Here is a 17,504-nt window from a genome sequence, read left to right on the forward strand (position 1 = left end):
GTGCTGACGGAAAGATTTTAACCATCACAACCATCTGACATCCTTTTAAACATGGCTTGTATTTGCTGTCATGTCACATCTGTGAGAACAAATCCTAGGTTATTGTATTGCAATTAGGCAGGTGTATTGTGGCCATGAGATTATACTCATGGCAGATCTCAAAAAGGTAATGTGGAATTTTGCTCTTAAGACTAATAAAAATCAATGCCTCCATTATTACCATTTGCATTTTCTGTGTCTCAAGCCTCAGGATGAGAATTCTGTAATAAAAATTGGCTGCTAGATGTTTGGGGAAATGAAATGAAAGCTAAAATAACAAGAATATAATGGTAGAGAAGTTTAAAAGCCTTCCTTCTTAAGGAAATGAGGCTGGGATGACTGCATTGTTAGTGTGTCTTAATAACCTCTGATGTGGCTGGGCAATTTAGCCAAATTTGGCAGGTGGAGAGAGAGCTCAAAGGTGTTGAGTTTCTAGAAGTTTCGTAAGAATTAGAGTCTGGAGGGAAGAGAAAGAGATACATTTGTACATTCACTGTGGGAAGAGCTGCAGGGTGAGCTCAGTTAATGATTAGACCTCGGAGAACTGGCAGAGAGGAGCTCTGCCGAGACCAGAGCTGAGACATTTTACCTGACCTTGCTTTCTTATCCGTCATCTCTAGGCAATGTCCCAGTCCAACACAAGGAGGAGCAGAGAAGCAAGTTGCATGGGGAATACTTTCTTGTGAGGACAAAGTTGCCCAGTAAGGGGGAGAGGATGCTATGAGCCAATCCCCAAATCAGGAACATGATATTGAAGTTTTTAATATCTGTTTTGCCCGATCTGTTACCTATAGCATAAGTTTTGGAACAATTTTTTTTGTGAGCATGATTCTCCTGGCTCATCTCCAGTGGATCAGGTTGGGCTGGGTTGAGAGAATTCCCCTGTGATGGAAGGCTATTTTGTGGGAATCACTGCACTGTAGTTCACGGTGCTCTCTGTAGTGTTGCTGAAAGTCCTGGGGTGTGGGGGCTGCGTTGCCCACCTGCTCCATCCCCCAGGGTTGCTACCTGAAAGTGTTGGATTCAACTGTAGGGGCTGGCTGGGAAAGTTTCACTTTCCACTGCTGTATGAAAACCTATCAGGTAGTTTATTATTCTTAATTTCTCTCTTGCTTGCTTTTATTAAAATAGGAATCACGAAATGACTGCCACAGAATATTTCATAAGTCTTGGCTCCTTAATGGATCCCCACGTAATTTTGATATACATCCTCTTGGGTTTGGCAACTATAAAACAACTGCTATAGCTTTCACTGTGGCAGCTTTTCTGCAGAATCTGTTCCATAAAATGGCATGTTAAAGGTCTTCAAATGTTTCCTTATTGTTGCAGGCTTGCAAGGCACCACCCTGAATTGTTTATTATACTTCTGTTCTTTCTTACTCTCCTTAAAGAGTGTATTTTTTATTAGGTCTTGTTCCTCAAGGACAGATCCACTGTATGAGGCTTGTTACACTCTTAATGGGCTTTCCTGTCACTTAGTCTTGTACACGGGCCATGGAACTTCAGGAATCTCTGAGACTTAATGTTATTTAAAAAGTGCCTCCTGCTTCTTCTCTAATTAATTGCAATCAGAAAGGCTAGTTGGTGGACACATGGTGTCGCAGCTTCTGTGAAATACTGCCTGATGGCTATAAACATTGCCATATGTTCCCTGTGAAATATTGCCATAATCACTGGCAACAGGAGCAGCTGATAGGAGATGAAGGATTAGTTCTTCTCCTTTTTCTGCTTTACTTTCAAAATCTGTGAAATATTTCCTGATCACGTTAGTGCCTTTTTAGTTGCTGCAGTTATAGTGGGTTTATTTTCTTTTAAAGTATTGTTGAAGTAACTTTTCGGCTTTTATCTTTTATATTATGGCTGCCAGCAGTTGCTTTACATACCATGACCATTTGCTAAAGCCACTTGTTAATCAAAGCAAGCAGCTAGTTTAAAAGGAGGTTTTTTTTTCTTTTTTTAATAAATTAAACAGAATATAATTTTTCTATAAAGGTAAGTAGTTCAGAAATTAATAAGAATTCTCAAACTTGACAGTCAATGAGCTATAGTTTTTATCTAATTAGGAAGTTTCTGTTCATTGTGTAATGTAGGTAGAAGGATAATTTGGGGGCCGAACTGTTAACTGGTGCATTTGATTGTGAAGAAGTGGAATCTTCAAAGCTGTGATCTTAACTAACACTTTTTTTGGCCTTTCAAAAGAGGTGGCTGCTGCAGTTTGTGGCAACATCTAACAGCATTAGTAAATAATGCTGTTTCCTGTGCTCATACAACTTCTATAGCAGTAGCCTAGTAAGAAATAATATATTTCAGTAAAACAGTGTATTTCAGATTGTTCATCAGTGTTTCTAAAAAGCTTTCCTTTGTATGTTTTGCCTCTGACATTAAGTTTTTAACACTTTGGCCTCCATTATAAGGAGGCCATTCATTAGAAGCAGCAATCCTCCAATTACTACAACACAGCTAGAAGCCTCAAAAGACTGCTTCCACAATAAGTGTGATTCAATAAGAGAAAGGCAGTGCATTAAGCATGTAAAGTGTTTTTGTGTCTCTGGTTAGAAGCATAGGGCTCTCATGGAGGTAAGCAAACAGAATTGATTCTGCTCCTTTTATTAGAATTGGTTTCTTTTAAGCACTGCTTTTCTGTCTCAAATTACTAATTCTAATAGGGTATTTGCTAGCTCCGAGAAAAATTTTGTTTTATTAAAGCAACAAATGCTTTTACATGCCCCTCTATACTTTGGGAGTTGTGGGCTATTGAAGCAAGTTCTGTCTTACAAGCACAGCTCAGGCTATTAAACTGTACACAGGTGATTGATCTCTTTAATAAAACCCTGTTCTTTAGTAAGGAAAGAGTGATAAAGATAAACAAATGTACTTGTTTGTCCAGTGCTTTGGAGATTACAGTAACATGAGGACATCAAGAATGCCATTTTAATGAATAAGGTAGATGAAACGCATCAATTTGGACTTCATTTTAAGCATGTCTAGAAACCAATACGCTTTAAGTTAATTTGATCCATGCTTTTAATTCGTTTGTAACACCACGTGCATTTTAACAGAAAACATTTCATACTTTAGCAAAGACAAGACCTGGCAGGTAGAAGACTGGCACTTTCTGCATGGATATTGAGCGACAACTTTGTAAGCCCACTCTCCTGCAGCTCGGTGCAGCTCCGATCCTGCCATGTGTCCATCGACACATGTCACAAGCACGCCTGAGGGGGGCTGACTGCAGATCTGGGTGTTTGGAGGGATAGCTAGCAAGCTGCCCTGGAAATATAGGGCTATACAGATCACTGCGGTCCTAATGCCAAAAATTGTCTGCTGTGCATGTACTGGGTTTGATTGTTCATTTGTACTGATGTTTTTCAGGAATAACTCTGCTGACGCCAACAGTAACACTGATTTTTTTTTTTAAGACAAGTGTGAGAGGAGAATCAAGCTTTCGTTTCTTTTGCTATTCACTAAAAAGCATTCTTTCCATGGCAACCTCTGTTTCCATGGTACATGCTGTATTGCCCTTCAGAGAAGCTTTATTAAGAGACATATACACACACATGCTGTCATGTGAATGTGGTCGCATTTTATAGCACTCTAAAGGAAAACTACAGTAAATTGTCTTTTTTTTTTTTTGCAAGTTGTAGTGCTTTTTTCATTATACAATGTGATGAAGGATTATTGCTGCCACTGCTTGGTAGTGTCATGGGAATGTAATAAAACATGGTTCTCTTTACTATTGTTAGAAGGATATTCTTCAAACTGCTGTATTTACCAGTACATTAAGATCATTGTTTTCTAAACTCATGTGAAAGTTGGCATAGAAAGTAATCAACCCCCTTTTATTACTTTAAAAGTAAATATATAGTAAAGATTTTTACTCTTCGGTTCAGTGTGGGAAATAATAGAGATATGAGCAAATTCATAGGCTAATCTTCCTTTTAAAAAGAAGAAGCGAACCCACAGAGAATTTGTGGCTTTTTCTCTATAATGATACCTATTAGAAGCTACTTTGAAAGAATGTTTAAAATTAGCTAAATTTACGAAAGCGAGACATTGTACCCTTATTTTTGACTACAAAGTTGGAGCTGTAAAGCTCTATTAAAAGTTATGTCATTGACATTACCATTAGCAGGTTTGTTATAATCACCCTTTTAGACTTTTCTACCCACTGCCATTCTGAGCTGTAATGGTATAAATACATAAAATACAGTCTTCAGATACGTGAAGGCATCATTCAAGTATGTGTTGATGTGACATAAGCAGCAATGTTCAAACCTTCTGATTTTTGGAGAGCTGCTTCTGGTACAGTACTTACCTGGGACAGTAACCTAACAAGGCTATGTGGCTTTTTTTTTTTCCTTCTTGAATCTGTTTATTTAGTGTCTGCTTTACAAATATTCTGTTCCAGACCTCAATTAGAAGATCTGTTGAAAGTGGAGTAAACCTAAAATATACCCACTTTCAAACAAGATTGCTGCCTCATAGAAAAAGCTCTTAATTTCAAAAATGCCATGATAAAATTCTTGCAAGAGTATTAGAGCTAATCCTTCTCTCAGCGGAAGGAAAAAAACCTTGCCTGTCATCTGAGCTTGCAAAGTAGGATCATCCTTTCCAGACACCTTCAGTGGTGTTTCTTTCTTTCATTTGGTCACAAAAATCATAATTATTGAAGTAATATTTGAGTTCATATGGAAAAAATTACACCGAAAAGTTTGGAGAGTCCTAAGGATTCACCACATGAAAGAAGAAATGTAGCTAATAGCTGTGACTGCTGGTGTGGCTGGAAAAGTTCAAGTAAGGTGATGAAACGTCAGGAACTTATTTTGAGCACTTACATGTAACCTTCAAAGTTTAGTTTATTAGTCAGTAGACTGAAAGCTTGTATACAAATTAGAGGCTTTTATTATTCTTTCAGATGTGATCGCTTTCCTTTCATTGGGAACAGAGCCCCTTAGCAGGGGCTTCATAAACAGCTCTTTGTAAGGTTTATGGTTTAGTTTCAGATTAACTTTTTTTATTTTTTTTTAATACAATGGAAAGTGTCATTTTAATAAACAATTTATTCCTTTTACCAAACAGCCCTGGACTGATGTTTGTGGAAGTGCTGGGAAGATAAGGAAGGAATAAAATAAGAATTTTACTTTGAAATCACTGAATACGCCCATAGCTGCACTCTCTACTGGAAGACTCTGCAGTGGTGTGGCACCCAAATGAGCCATGGAAGTCAGTGATAATGCCCTTAGCCATAAAACCATGCTTAATTCTATTTTTCCTTTCGTGAAGTCTAGGTTGACTGTCCTGAATGATCAAATGTGAGTAGATCTTACCAACAGTCCTCACTGCTGCTAAGTCAGATGTGTACCAAGTAATGCTACTACCTGGCTCCTCAGAAGGAGGAAAAAATATTATTTGTCAGTGGGACAGTTGCCTGCTGTGTGCCACCCTGGGATGCATTGCCATGTTAGTGCTGGTAACTGCAAGGCAGGAGTAGGGCAGCTCCTGAGGGACTGGGGCAGGAGGCAAAGAACTATCAACCAGCAGCCCACCTGGGAGGCTGGTGTACCTCATTGTTCTTCAGGATTGAGCTGTAACAGAGCAGCACATTTTGGATAGTTTAGGAAAAATTCAAAGCATCATTTATGGCTGTTCCTCCAGGGCTGCGCAGCTTGGCAAGCCAGGCCTCCTGCCTGAGGATGCAATGCCTTGCACCAGTGTGGCTGTTCTACCAAACACTCAGGAGCCACAGTGAAGCCATTGCAAGCTCAGTGCTTTCTGTGGCCTCCTCTGTGTATGTAGAAAGGCAAGGAGCCTGAAATGGTCTTGTCCTGCCTCTGAAACCCAGGTAACCATTTGGTGATGGGCATACAGGCCCTGTTGTAGGGCCTGTGCCAGGCTGCAGGCCTACGCTTAGGCTAAGGGCCTGGAGGTGCTGACAGGATTCACACAGACACTAGCGCTTGCTTCTGACTAAAATCTGTAGAATTTGTGGAGAAAAATCCCAGATTCCAGGAGGGAATCTGTCATTGAGCTTAGACCACTGCCTGCTGGTGTCCCAATGTTCTCCTGCCTTAGCTCCCCGGGTTGCTGGGATGGGCAGGTGTGTGGGCAGGGCCTGCCAGGCCTATGGGGACACCCTGTGGGGCCTGCCCTGGCCCTGCACACCCACCCTGGGGTTCCCTGTTGCTCGCTGTGATGTTTCAAAATTAAGATGTGGAGATAGATAAAATGAAGGCATGAGGTCTTTTTGATAGCTAAGCAAAACAGAACACACATACTTCAAAGTAACATTTTGTCAAGTAAATGCAGTATTCCTCAGGACTGCAAATACGTCCCTGTGTAGTGTAATTAAGTAATGTGATAAACACTGTTCAAGCAGCTCGCTGTAAGCACAGAGCTGATGCACAGACAGGTGTCTTGCTTAGCATGGCTGTCAGGAGGACGGGACGAAGCCTTGCTGCGGCATCCTGTCCTCCCATCCCTAAGGAGGTGCCCAGCCCTGCTGTGGCCGCCTGCCTGGCAGGCATTCCTCCTGTGGAAGCAGCCCCTTGCACCTCAGTGGTCATCTAGTTTGCAGCAGAAACACACTCAATTCTGCATTGTAATGGTGCCTTAATGATGACCAAAATTTGTTTTGTAGTGGATGTTGATAACTAAATACTTACTCCATATATAGACATTCAAGTAATTGGAAACTGTTATAGCCTGGGTTCAGTTTAGATGGCTAGAGAGTATCTTAGTATCGAAGGTTAAAATCAATAGAGTGTGTTCTGGTTATTTTTCAGATTTCTGTTGTATATTTAACATGGTATATTTGTATCATGGGCTTTCATTCCTGTAAATCTGAGCTCTCTTTCTTGAATGAATGAGGAGATAAGCAATTGAATTTGAAAGGTACTTTATGCAACAGAAAAGCAATTTTGTCCCTGGTTATCAAAGGGCAAGAAGCAAACTAACAATTGAATGCTCAGTGTTTATAACCCTTATGTTGCTGGTTTGCCCCGCACCTTATAGGAGCTCTGTTTTTTGGCTGTGCATGTTCCATGTGGCCAGGAGCCTCCTGCTGCCCCGTGAAGGCGAGCTCCACTTGGCATAGGCTGCTGCTCTGAGTGTTCGCTGGTGGCAGGGGTGCTGGCTGCTCTGGCTGCTGTTCAGACCTTTGTAACCTGTCTGGGAGGGCATTGGAACCTGGGGAAAGCAAATGTGGCTGGGTTTGGCACAGACACTGTTTACACTGGTAGTGTTTTAGCACCTTTGACTTTGTAGTTTTAGGAGACTTGAAAAAATAGTTAAAAAGTTATGACAGAAGCAATTGTTGAGATTGAAGTTGTCTGCCTAGCTGTGTGTCTCTGCAGTGGTGTAACTGAGCTGTGCCCTTGGATAGCATTTGCTCCCAATAGCTGTGATTAACTACTGTTATTAAATACATTTAAGTATAGTTAGTTGAAGTGTTTCATACCTTAACCTTAGACTTCTATTAAAAACAAAAACAAAACTTAATGCTAGGAGGCTTGGAACTGGGGAAATAATACTTAAAGTGGGAGCTGGATGTGCAGATATGTTATTCCAGAGGCCTGGAATAACAAGAAAGGCTATTTAAGAGGGACCAATCTGAGAGAGAAAATAACATAATTGTCAGCAATATAGCTTTACCTAGACAGTGGTCCAGAACAAAGTAACATTTTACTTAAGAACCTGAGATTTTTCCATCTGCCCTTTGCATTGGGGTTTCAGTTCCCTGTGTTTTGAGAGGCCTGTCCTACAAGGATGTCTGAAGCCCAGTGGCTGGCAAAGGCGCTGAAGCTGGGACCTGGTTGTGCTCAGCCAAGGGATGCTGCAAACGTGAAATTAAAAATTAAAATTGAAACTCTCTGTAAACAAAAATCATCATTAGAGCATTTTTTTTTTTATTACTTTATTTTGATTCTGCAAGGGTGTTTCCCAAAGTTATATAATCATAGAAACACAAGGTTGGAAAGGACCTACAAGATCATCTAGTCCAACTGTCCTCCTATCACCAGTACTACCCACTAAGCTACTAAATCATATCTTGTAGCACCTTGTCCAGGCACTTCTTGAACACTGTGGGGGACGGTGACTGCACCACCTCCATGGGCAGGCCGTTCCAGTGCCTGGCCACTCTTTGAGAGAAAAAGTTTTTCCTGATATCTAATCTAAATCTCTCCAGGCGCGACTTGTGGCCATTTCCTTGAGACCTATCATTAGTTATTTGAGAGAAGAGGCCGACCACCTCCTCATCACAACCGCCCTTCAGGAAGTTGTAGAGTGCAATGAGGTCTCCCCTAAGCCTCCTCTTCTCCAGACTAAACACTCCCAGCTCCCTCAGCCGCTCCTCATAAGAGTTGTGTTCCAGACCCCTCACCAGTTTTGTCGCCCTTCTCTGGACATTCTTCAGGGCCTCAATGTCTTTCTTGTAGTGAGGGGCCCAAAACTGAACACAGTACTTGGGGTGTGGCCTCACCAGAGCAGGGTACAGGGGGGTGATCACTTCCCTGCTCCTGCTGGCTACACTATTCCACTACTACACTATACAGGCCAGGATGCCATGGGCCTTCTTGGCCACCTGGGCACGTGGCCGGCTCATGTTCAGCCGAGCATCGATCAAAACTCCCAGGCCCCTTTTCTCTTCACAGTCTTCTAGCCACTCTGCCCCAAGCCTGTAGCATTGCATAGGGTTGTTGTGGCCAAAGTGCAGGACCCGGCACTTGGCCTTGTTAAACCTCATCCCATTCGCCACAGTCCAGCCTATCCAGATCCCTCTGAAGGGCCACCCTACACTTAGGCAGATCGACACTACCTCCCAACTTGGTGTCATCTGCATACTTACTGAGGGTACACTCAATCCCCTCATCTAGGTCATCAATAAAGATATTAAACAAGGCAGGCCCCAGTACTGACCCCTGGGGGACACCACTTGTAATGGGATGCCAGCTGGACTTAACTCCATTAACCACTACCTGCTGGGCACAGCCCTCCAGCCAGTTCTTTACCTAGAGAAGAGTATACTTGTCCAGGCCACGGGCAGCCAGTTTCCCCAGGAGAATACTGTGGGAGACCGTGTCAAAGGCTTTGATGCATTCTAAGTAGACTACATCAACAGCCCTTCCCTCATCTACCAGTCTGGTCACACGATCATAGAAGGAGATGAGGTTGGGCAAGCACGACCTGCCTTTCGTGAACCGGTGCTGGCTGGGCCTGGTCCCTTGGATGCCACGCAAGTGCCGTGTGATCTCACCCAAGATGATTTGCTTCATAACTTTCCCTGGAACTGAGGTCAGGCTGACAGGCCTGTAGTTCCCCAGGTCCCCTTACGGCCCTTCTCGTAGATGGGAGTCACATCGGCAGTCTATATTATTCGTATCAGTAGTTGTTTCTTGACTGAAAAATTACAAAAATTGAAAGCAAAACAAACAAAAGGCAAAACAACAACAACAAAACAGAATCTAAGTAGAATGACACTAGATACTTATGTCAACTTTTTTTAATGGGAGTGAAAAACTTTTTCTTATGAACTGTGTGTTCTCAATAACAGGAGGCTTTTCATACCAGATTCCCTTTTATTTAAAGGACAGCTTTCAAAATGTTAACAACAAGTATTACCCATGTTTCTTTTCTTCAGTGTCAGCAAGAGTGACACGGAAAAGAAAAATTAACAGAAGTCAAAACTGCCTAGCTGTACTAAGGTATTAATATCTTGAAATCGGTTGTCTCAGACACAATTCAGATACCTGTTTGAAGGTGAAGAAAAAAGATTTTTATTTCTATAGTGATGATCAGTTAAAGCTGGTAAATCACACTTCTTTGTACAGCCAATTTACATAGTACTCTAGACTCAAGTTTATCTTATTTTGGACTGTTTTGGTAGTGGAGTTTTACCTGTGTGAGGACAGTGTTTGTTTTCCATCTTTTCTTTGAAGAGGAGTAATAGATGGTTTTATCCTTTATTTTCAAATCTTAATCGGTTTTAGAAACTACTGAGAGTAAAGTAAATTTCTAGAAATGAAACTGTGTGTAAGAGCAAATTTGAAACCGAGATCTGCAAAGTCAGTGGAACCTGCATGCGTTGAGATTTAAGTAGATTGTGTATGAGATTTCTGTGACAGGTTTAGTTCGATGGTTTTATGTATTTCATTATGAGATTACAGCTTCTTCCTGATTTCTTTTTTTCTTTTTTGGGTAATGGATGCTAGGAAAATGCAAGCACAATACTATCTGCTAAATATACTGCTCGTTTTTTTTTTTTTTTTTAATAATTCTTTATCTAGTTATAATATTTTAGAGATTTTGTTAATATGTGAAGATACTGGAACTGGGGTAGTACCAGAGGGCTCTTAGGATTCATCTGCATCAAACTATGGAGCTGCCATGTGTGAAAAGTGGTACTAGAGCAGGTCCTACAGAGATGCAGGTTCGTGTTTGGTAAACAATAATTACTAGCGTTGCCTCAGCTCACAGCTCTGAACTAGTTAACAGGTCAAATTCCCTCAGTGTTCTGTGGCAAAGGTTTTGGGTATTTTTCAAAGAAAATGAATGCACTTTGCTTATCCTTTGTCAACGGTAGTTACAAATAGAACTACAATTTCATGTAATAGCTATAAACCATTACTCTAATGGTTTGACAAATACCTGTGAGGATAGACTGCAATATTTCATCTGAGAAAGGGCTGAATATTAAATAAATGTAACCTCCCATTGGGTCCTGCCTTAACCTCCTACTGGTTTTGGAAGGTGAATTTAAGAGCTGAAAGCATTTTAGATTAAATGTTAGGGGAGAGGTTCAGTAAGACCTAGACAGCAGATTAGCACTTTGTGCTCGTAATAACAGGCCTTTCCTTCTTCCCATTATCTCTTCACACACATCATGGCAAAGTACTGAATTTAACTTGAGACAGGTGTACAGTTGACTTGTACTGATCATCTAATAGATATCGTTGTGGACAATTAATGATATTTTTCTCCCCCCCCCTTTTTTTTTCATAATATTTATGATGTGCAAGACTAAGAGTTGGGGTTTTCCTATTAACTCAATAAACTAAACTTCTGAGTTTAGTCTTTAAGCCCAGTATCTCAGAGGGAAGGTTCTCAAGTCATGATATATTTTGCTTTAAAAGCTAGAAATAATGAGTTGTTTTTAATGTTTAATGTGAGATGGTATTAATGGAAGTAGATCAGGAGGCTTTAAACCATTTAAAGACTCTTTCCCAATCCAGAGGAAACAGTTCCTATAAATTCTTCTTCTTACTGAAAAATGTTTGTGGCATTTGTTGATCTCACTTGGAGAGAGTGAGAGAATGCCAGTGTGAAATACTTCTGTGCCATTATGAAAAGAAACGAATTACTGACCATAGTAAGTATATTTTAAATGGTAGCAATATAGTATGGAAGTACTTAAAGGCATATGCAGAAAGACTTTAGAATAATTCCTGATCATTTTAGTAACAGCAATAGCAAAGCAACAATTGGAATAACAAGCCCTTTAATTATAAGGTGGGAAAGAGAAAAACATTAGAAGCTGTATGTAATGTCCCTTTTCATTCTATATTTTTATTTTCTGTCAGGAGAAAGCTATTTTGAAAGGATTATTCAGGTTGTAATTATTAGAGCAGACAGCCAATGAAAAGGCAATTTGTCTTTCTAGAAAAATGATGGTTATCAATTATGTCATAGAGAACAACTTAAAATATTCTAAAGTTGTTCAGGTGCTTTTCTTCAATCAAAGTTCAATAAGTAATGAAATGAACCGATAAACCAAACTGATAATCAAATCTCTATCACTGAAACTAAATTGCTACTGTCAAAGTACTTGTTCGCCTGCTAAAACCTCTGTTTTTCATTCTTCCAAGACATTACAGCACCTGGCTTGTGCCCGTGACATCTTTTACAAGTCTGTTGACTTCTAAAATGCTTTGATAGATAAAAAAGGACCTAGTGAGCAGATAACATACAAATTATCCTCTGTCTCTGGGTGAAGGATGTGTAACTATAGAGAAGCATGAAGATGTTCTCGCCGTTGAACTATCCTGGATCAAGCAGGTTGCCAGCTTGTTCTGCAGATGGATCAGCAGGCAGAGCAGCATGGTTCTGGTGCCCAGGTGTTTCAGTGTGTTTTTGTTCTTGAGTTGAGCCAGAAACCAATCTTTTGTAAGAAGGGAAAGCAATAATGAGTCACTCACAGATGTCTCAAACACAATTAGAAGCTAAATGTCTTCCTACGGTAGCAATAATAATATAGCGTTAAGGGGTGAAGGCCATCAACCCAGTCAAATGTGATTTAAAAAAAAAAAAAAAAAAAAAAAACCAAAAACCCACAAAAAACAGAAAAAAAAACCATGCTCTTTGGGTCTAAGTATTATTTATTACTTTGCAGTTGCAGCAATGATGGGCTAAATGCTTTCCTGCAGCCATAATATTCTGACCTCAGCAAGGAGTGCCTAATTCAACAGGTGGTAGTTGTTGAGGAAGAAGTGCAGAATGCAGGTAAGGTTGTACTGGTGAAGTGATGAGTATTACTTACATCCAAATACTGTGACAGTCTGGTTTCATATAGCCTGACCTTGTCCATTCAGTATTTTGCTTTCTCTGCTCTTCTGAGCCACTTCATTTACTTCATTTCAATCTCGTTTTCACTAGTGAGGTAGCCCGCCCCATAGAGCTTTTGTGTGGGTGCCTCCTTCCAGTTAGCTGTGAATAAGTCAGTGGGACTCTAGCAGGGCTGCCGATGGAGCCTCTACAGGTGTTGGAGACGAGTACTGCCTCCTTCTGTGGCAGCCTCTGCACTGCTGAGGAGGATGCAAGCCTTGGGGAAGGAAGCAGCCATTGGAAAAGAGCAACCTGGTCTCTCAGGTGTGTCTGACTTCAGTTGACACCACAGTGTCTTCTTGCAGTGAGGTGCTCTTGTAGCAGGGAGCACAGGCAGGAAAATCGGGGGCTGCAGTGTGAGTGTGGCTGGTGTTCAGTGTACTGAAAAAGGCTGCAAGAAGAAAAAAGACACTGCAGTGTAAGAAGTAGGAGTGTCCTATCAGAGCACCTGCAATGCTATTTAACAAACAGTGTGAAGTGATGGAAGAGTGGCAAAACTTAAAGTGCTTCCCCACTGGCTTTAAGGCCTGAAATACAAGATGAGGGAATTGTTTGGCATGAAATGATGACCTCGAAGAAACGGGCCTGGTTGCTGGGCTATATTGGCTTTATAGGAAAGCTGAAGAGGACATACAGTCAGGGGAGTGGTGCTGTATGTAGAGTATTTTATCAAGTATAGCAGCATAAAAATGTTACGGTAAAAGAGAAGGACTGTGGAACCATGTTGGGCAGAAATCCTGTGCTCTAATAGAATTGTAGTGCTAAGATTGTGTTACCAGTCCCCTGCCCAGAGCTGTAATAGTGCTCAGGAAATGTGAAATGAGAGTAGAGAAGCTGCAAATTCAGGACAGGCAGCAACAGTGGGAGGCTACAACTGAGGCCCATAGAGGCTGGACCAGTGCCTCCTTGGGATGGGAGGCAGAGAGGATGCATCTGGACATGCAAAGTGGCTGCTTCCCAGAGCACCCGGTGCTAGGACTCCGAGATGGAAAGGTGCAGTCCTGGATGTGGTCTGGAGTGGTGTGCAGTGGCCAATTCTGAGAGCTGCTTGGTAATCAGCAACCGTTGTAGGATTAGGTGGAACTTCATAGCTGAAGAGAGCACAATAAATATGTGCAGCATGTGGTCGTGCAGTTTCAGGTATAGTGTCTGCAGAACATTCAGGCAATTGGTCAAATAAAAACCCCAAAACCTTAAGGAATTGTCCAGGAAGCCTATCAGCTTGTTGTAATAAAGTTTTTAGAATCCCCCAGATGTGATGCATGCTAACAAGGTAAGACTACATCATCCCTCGGAGCCTCCCTCAATAAGAAGGCCAGGGGAGGGCATGGTAGCAAAATGGCTGGCAGCTGGAAGAGGGAAAGCCTGCCTGAATAAGTAGAAGAGGAAAGTCCTGAGAACATTGCAGGTCAAACACAAACAGGAAATTAAAAATCCATATAAGGAATTAGAAAAGTGCCTTACCAAAGGATACTCAAGTTTTTAGGAAAATTTCTGAGGCGTATCAAACCCAGAAAATCTATGGGACCACTTGATGACATCATTATAACTGGGGGCATTCAGAGAAAGGCTGGGGCAGAGATGCTCAGTGAATTCCCTGTGCTGAAGATGGATGTTGCAGTCCTTGCCTCATGTAGCAGAACCTGTATGTACTGAGGAGGTCTTCAGAGGAATTAAATTGCAAACACCCCAATGCCATTATCACCATTTCCTTTTGAGGTTTTTGAAGTTCAAGATGGGGACAGAATTTCTGGACCCTCTGTGGAGGAGACAACATCTGCTGAAACATAAGGCAGGAATGAGACCTACCCTGTTAGGTCTCTTTTTTCATCCTATGTGCATATGCTAATCAGCTAACAAATGGCGAAACTAAATAAAATTTGTACTACTGTACCTGCAGACTTGAGAGGTACACTTTGTGCTGTTTTTTCCTAGAATGATTTCTCAAGCACAAGCATGTCTTAAAAAAAGCTCTGCTGTAGTTAATTTCGTGTTCTTTTCAAAAATCAAACTGTTGCAAATGAAAGTAGCTATTTGTGTTGTTTCATTGGGATTATGGGGCACAGGGCGCATAAACTTAATTGCAGAAATATTGCTATGAAAATAGCATTTATTTTTTGGTCAATATTTAGTTCGTAACCAAAAGAGTATTTTTCATTCACTTTTTTTTTTTAAGTAAATTTCTACCCCTTTCTCCCTTAGGCAGTGATGTAGTTTTGTTTTTTAACATTGTGTGTGGGTCCCAAAACCATATGATGGTAAAGCAAAATTTATAATCACTAGTTATATGTCCAACGTGGAATGCTTTGTATTTTTTTTATTTGCTTTTAGTGTGAGTATCTGTAAAAACCCTCAGGCAAATCACCAATAGTAAGTCTGTAATCTTTTCTGGCTGTTGGAATAAGTCATTTTCTCTGATAAAATAAATGAGTAGATCTTTCTTTCAGAATCTGAGTCTGGCTGACTCAACTGATTCTGAAATGTTGAGGATACCTCTGGAGCCAGTTCTTCTATGCCTATGGTCATGTATAACTTTTCTTCTTCCATGAGGTCTTCCTACCATGAAGTAGAAGTCAAGATTTTGACTCCCCTAAAATGAAGTTGAGGTTTGATTTAAACCAGTGTCCTCTGTAATGTTTACAATGAGGTTAGCATTTCCTCAAAAGTATAATTGTGTTTCTGTTAAAAGTGTGTGTAAAAGGGCACAATACATGAAAAATCAGGCTAGATAAGTTCTGAATGCTTTTAGGACCTTTATTTATTATTTCTGGTATTCCAGGTAATTTATGGGAAACATAACTAAAATTGTTTTTTGATCACGGTCAGCAAGATACCGATAAAAGTACATGCAACACGGGACTGCTTGGGTGATGCCTAGGAGAGTTGCATTGCCATTAGACCTGTTGTCTTCAAGGTTCTTTGGAACCTTTTCACTTCGGAAAAACAGAGTAAATAGACACTATTGAGAGTTAATTGATTATATTCCTGGGTTTCTGATAGCTTTACAGTCTCTAATTGTCTTTGACTATTTTTTGTGCTTCTCTATAGCGTGAAGAATGCAAAACGAATGTTCAATCATTTTTTGTTGCTCCATAAAAATATTTGCTCATGTGAATAGCATAAGCAGGCCTGGCTCCTTTGTGCAGGAAACCTTGTGAGATTGTTAGGAAAATTTAATTACTCCCTGAATGAGAAACTGTCTGACCCTGCTCAGCTGAGGGAAGCACACACGCATCTTGTGTACCATTACAATTGGTTTTTAATTGCTGAGTTTGTTAAATTAGAAATCTGTTTGGGCTGAAGATAAAGTACTGTATTTACTTAGTACCCATACGCATTATTTTGGGATTGTTGTTTACTTGCTAGGCTTTATATTTCTTTTAGAGATATAGGATACTTCACATCCTTTCCCCCCATTTCTTTCTTTTTCTTTCTCCCTTTTCCCGTTTTGTTAGATGGTCTGTTCACAGAGTGGATTCAGGTGGAGGTAAGGGGAGGGTGTGGGTGGCCTCTTGTGCTTATTAGCTGTGCCACTGAGTTTGGAGGTAGGCAGAAGCACCAACCTTGGCAACTGAAACTTAGCCAGTTCATAACTTTTTGTCCACAGACCACTGGCAAGGTTTCTTGTTGTCACTGTTGAGCTGCTGGCTTCTGCCCCTGGTGGAGGATGCGTTCTGGTGCTCAGCTGCACTTTTCTGAGCACTGTTAGCATCGGTTGGGACTTCTCACACAATTCTTGTGTGATAAATCCTTTTTTTTTTTTTTCATCAATCTAAATTGCATGATCCTTTGATTTCACATTTTTTCCTTGGTTCATACTGTTATTGCCATTTACTGGGAGGCAAAACAAGGTGTCTGTTTAATCTAATTCATCACTTAAAAGCTTTTTATGAGAAATAAAGAACGTGTTGTTCATTTCTTGGGTTAATTTTATGGCCCTAACAACTATATGTCCCTTTCCAGAAATGATTATTACGTTTTAAATCCTGTAGTTCAAGCTCTTTATTTATTTATTATTATTTTTTTTCTAATTCCTGTCTTTTGATGAGGAATATGTAAAAGAAATGTATGAATGTACATTATTTAGGCAGCTTTGTTATTAGTGCATTTGAGAATACTCACAAAGCTTTCTCCTGTATCTGTTGGCAGACTCACTGTACTTGCCCATCAGGTAGAAAAACTTCTCCCAGCCCCTGAAAGGAGATCAAAATAGAGTAATCCGAACTCAGCTCTGCTCTGCTGTGGTTGCAGGGAAGCAGTTGCTCACCCAGGCATGAGGGTGCTTGAGCTCTCCCTCCCAGGAGGGGCACAAGAACATACAAGAAACGCTCTGACCTACACATCAGCTTGGTAATTTCTGCCATTTCTACTTCCCAAATGCAAGGCTGCCCTTCAAGAAGCCATTTATCACTTTCTTTTGAACAATGATCCCATGTCATTGTAGTTGTGGATAGTGCCTGGTCCCTGCTCAGTCTTTGAAAAGATCTACTTTAAAAACTATACCGGTTTGTTACATTCATCTTTCACTAAAGCAGTGACCTTGTTTATATGCCCATCTTCCAGTTTATTTTCAAAATCTTTGATCTTCTTTGGTGTAGTTTTTGGAGGAATGTCAGCCTGCAGTCTCACATCATATAAGATGTATCAATTGATGAAGATACAGAGCAAGACTACTTGCATTTTTTACACACGTGGTTAATTTATTATCCTGAAAAGTCTACTGCTGAGCAACAGTAAGTGTAACAAGTATTTGCCCTTATGTTTCTGTGTGACTTGTCCACGTATCCCTTCTTTATCCCAAATTATGCTTGAGATTAATCTTAATCTTTAGTAGGATGCTGGGTTTGGGGCAGCCTTCGCTGGGTCTG

The 17,504-nt window shown here is 40.6% G+C and overlaps 1 long non-coding RNA gene across 2 annotated transcripts in view; it reads left to right on the forward strand.

The window, feature by feature from the left end:
• LOC125183161 (uncharacterized) overlaps positions 1 to 17,504 on the forward strand; it is an 86,331-nt gene that overhangs the window by 39,073 nt on the left and 29,754 nt on the right. Inside the window, exon 3 of one of the 2 annotated variants that reach the window (XR_010833228.1) lies at positions 12,425 to 12,534. The exons of the other annotated variant lie outside the window; for it this stretch is intronic. This is a non-coding gene — a long non-coding RNA (uncharacterized lncRNA). The remainder of the gene's footprint in view (positions 1 to 12,424; positions 12,535 to 17,504) is intronic. 2 annotated transcript variants of the gene reach the window in all.

The sequence above is a fragment of the Anser cygnoides genome, chromosome 8 (assembly GCF_040182565.1).
Source record: "Anser cygnoides isolate HZ-2024a breed goose chromosome 8, Taihu_goose_T2T_genome, whole genome shotgun sequence".
Taxonomy (NCBI): domain Eukaryota; kingdom Metazoa; phylum Chordata; class Aves; order Anseriformes; family Anatidae; genus Anser; species Anser cygnoides.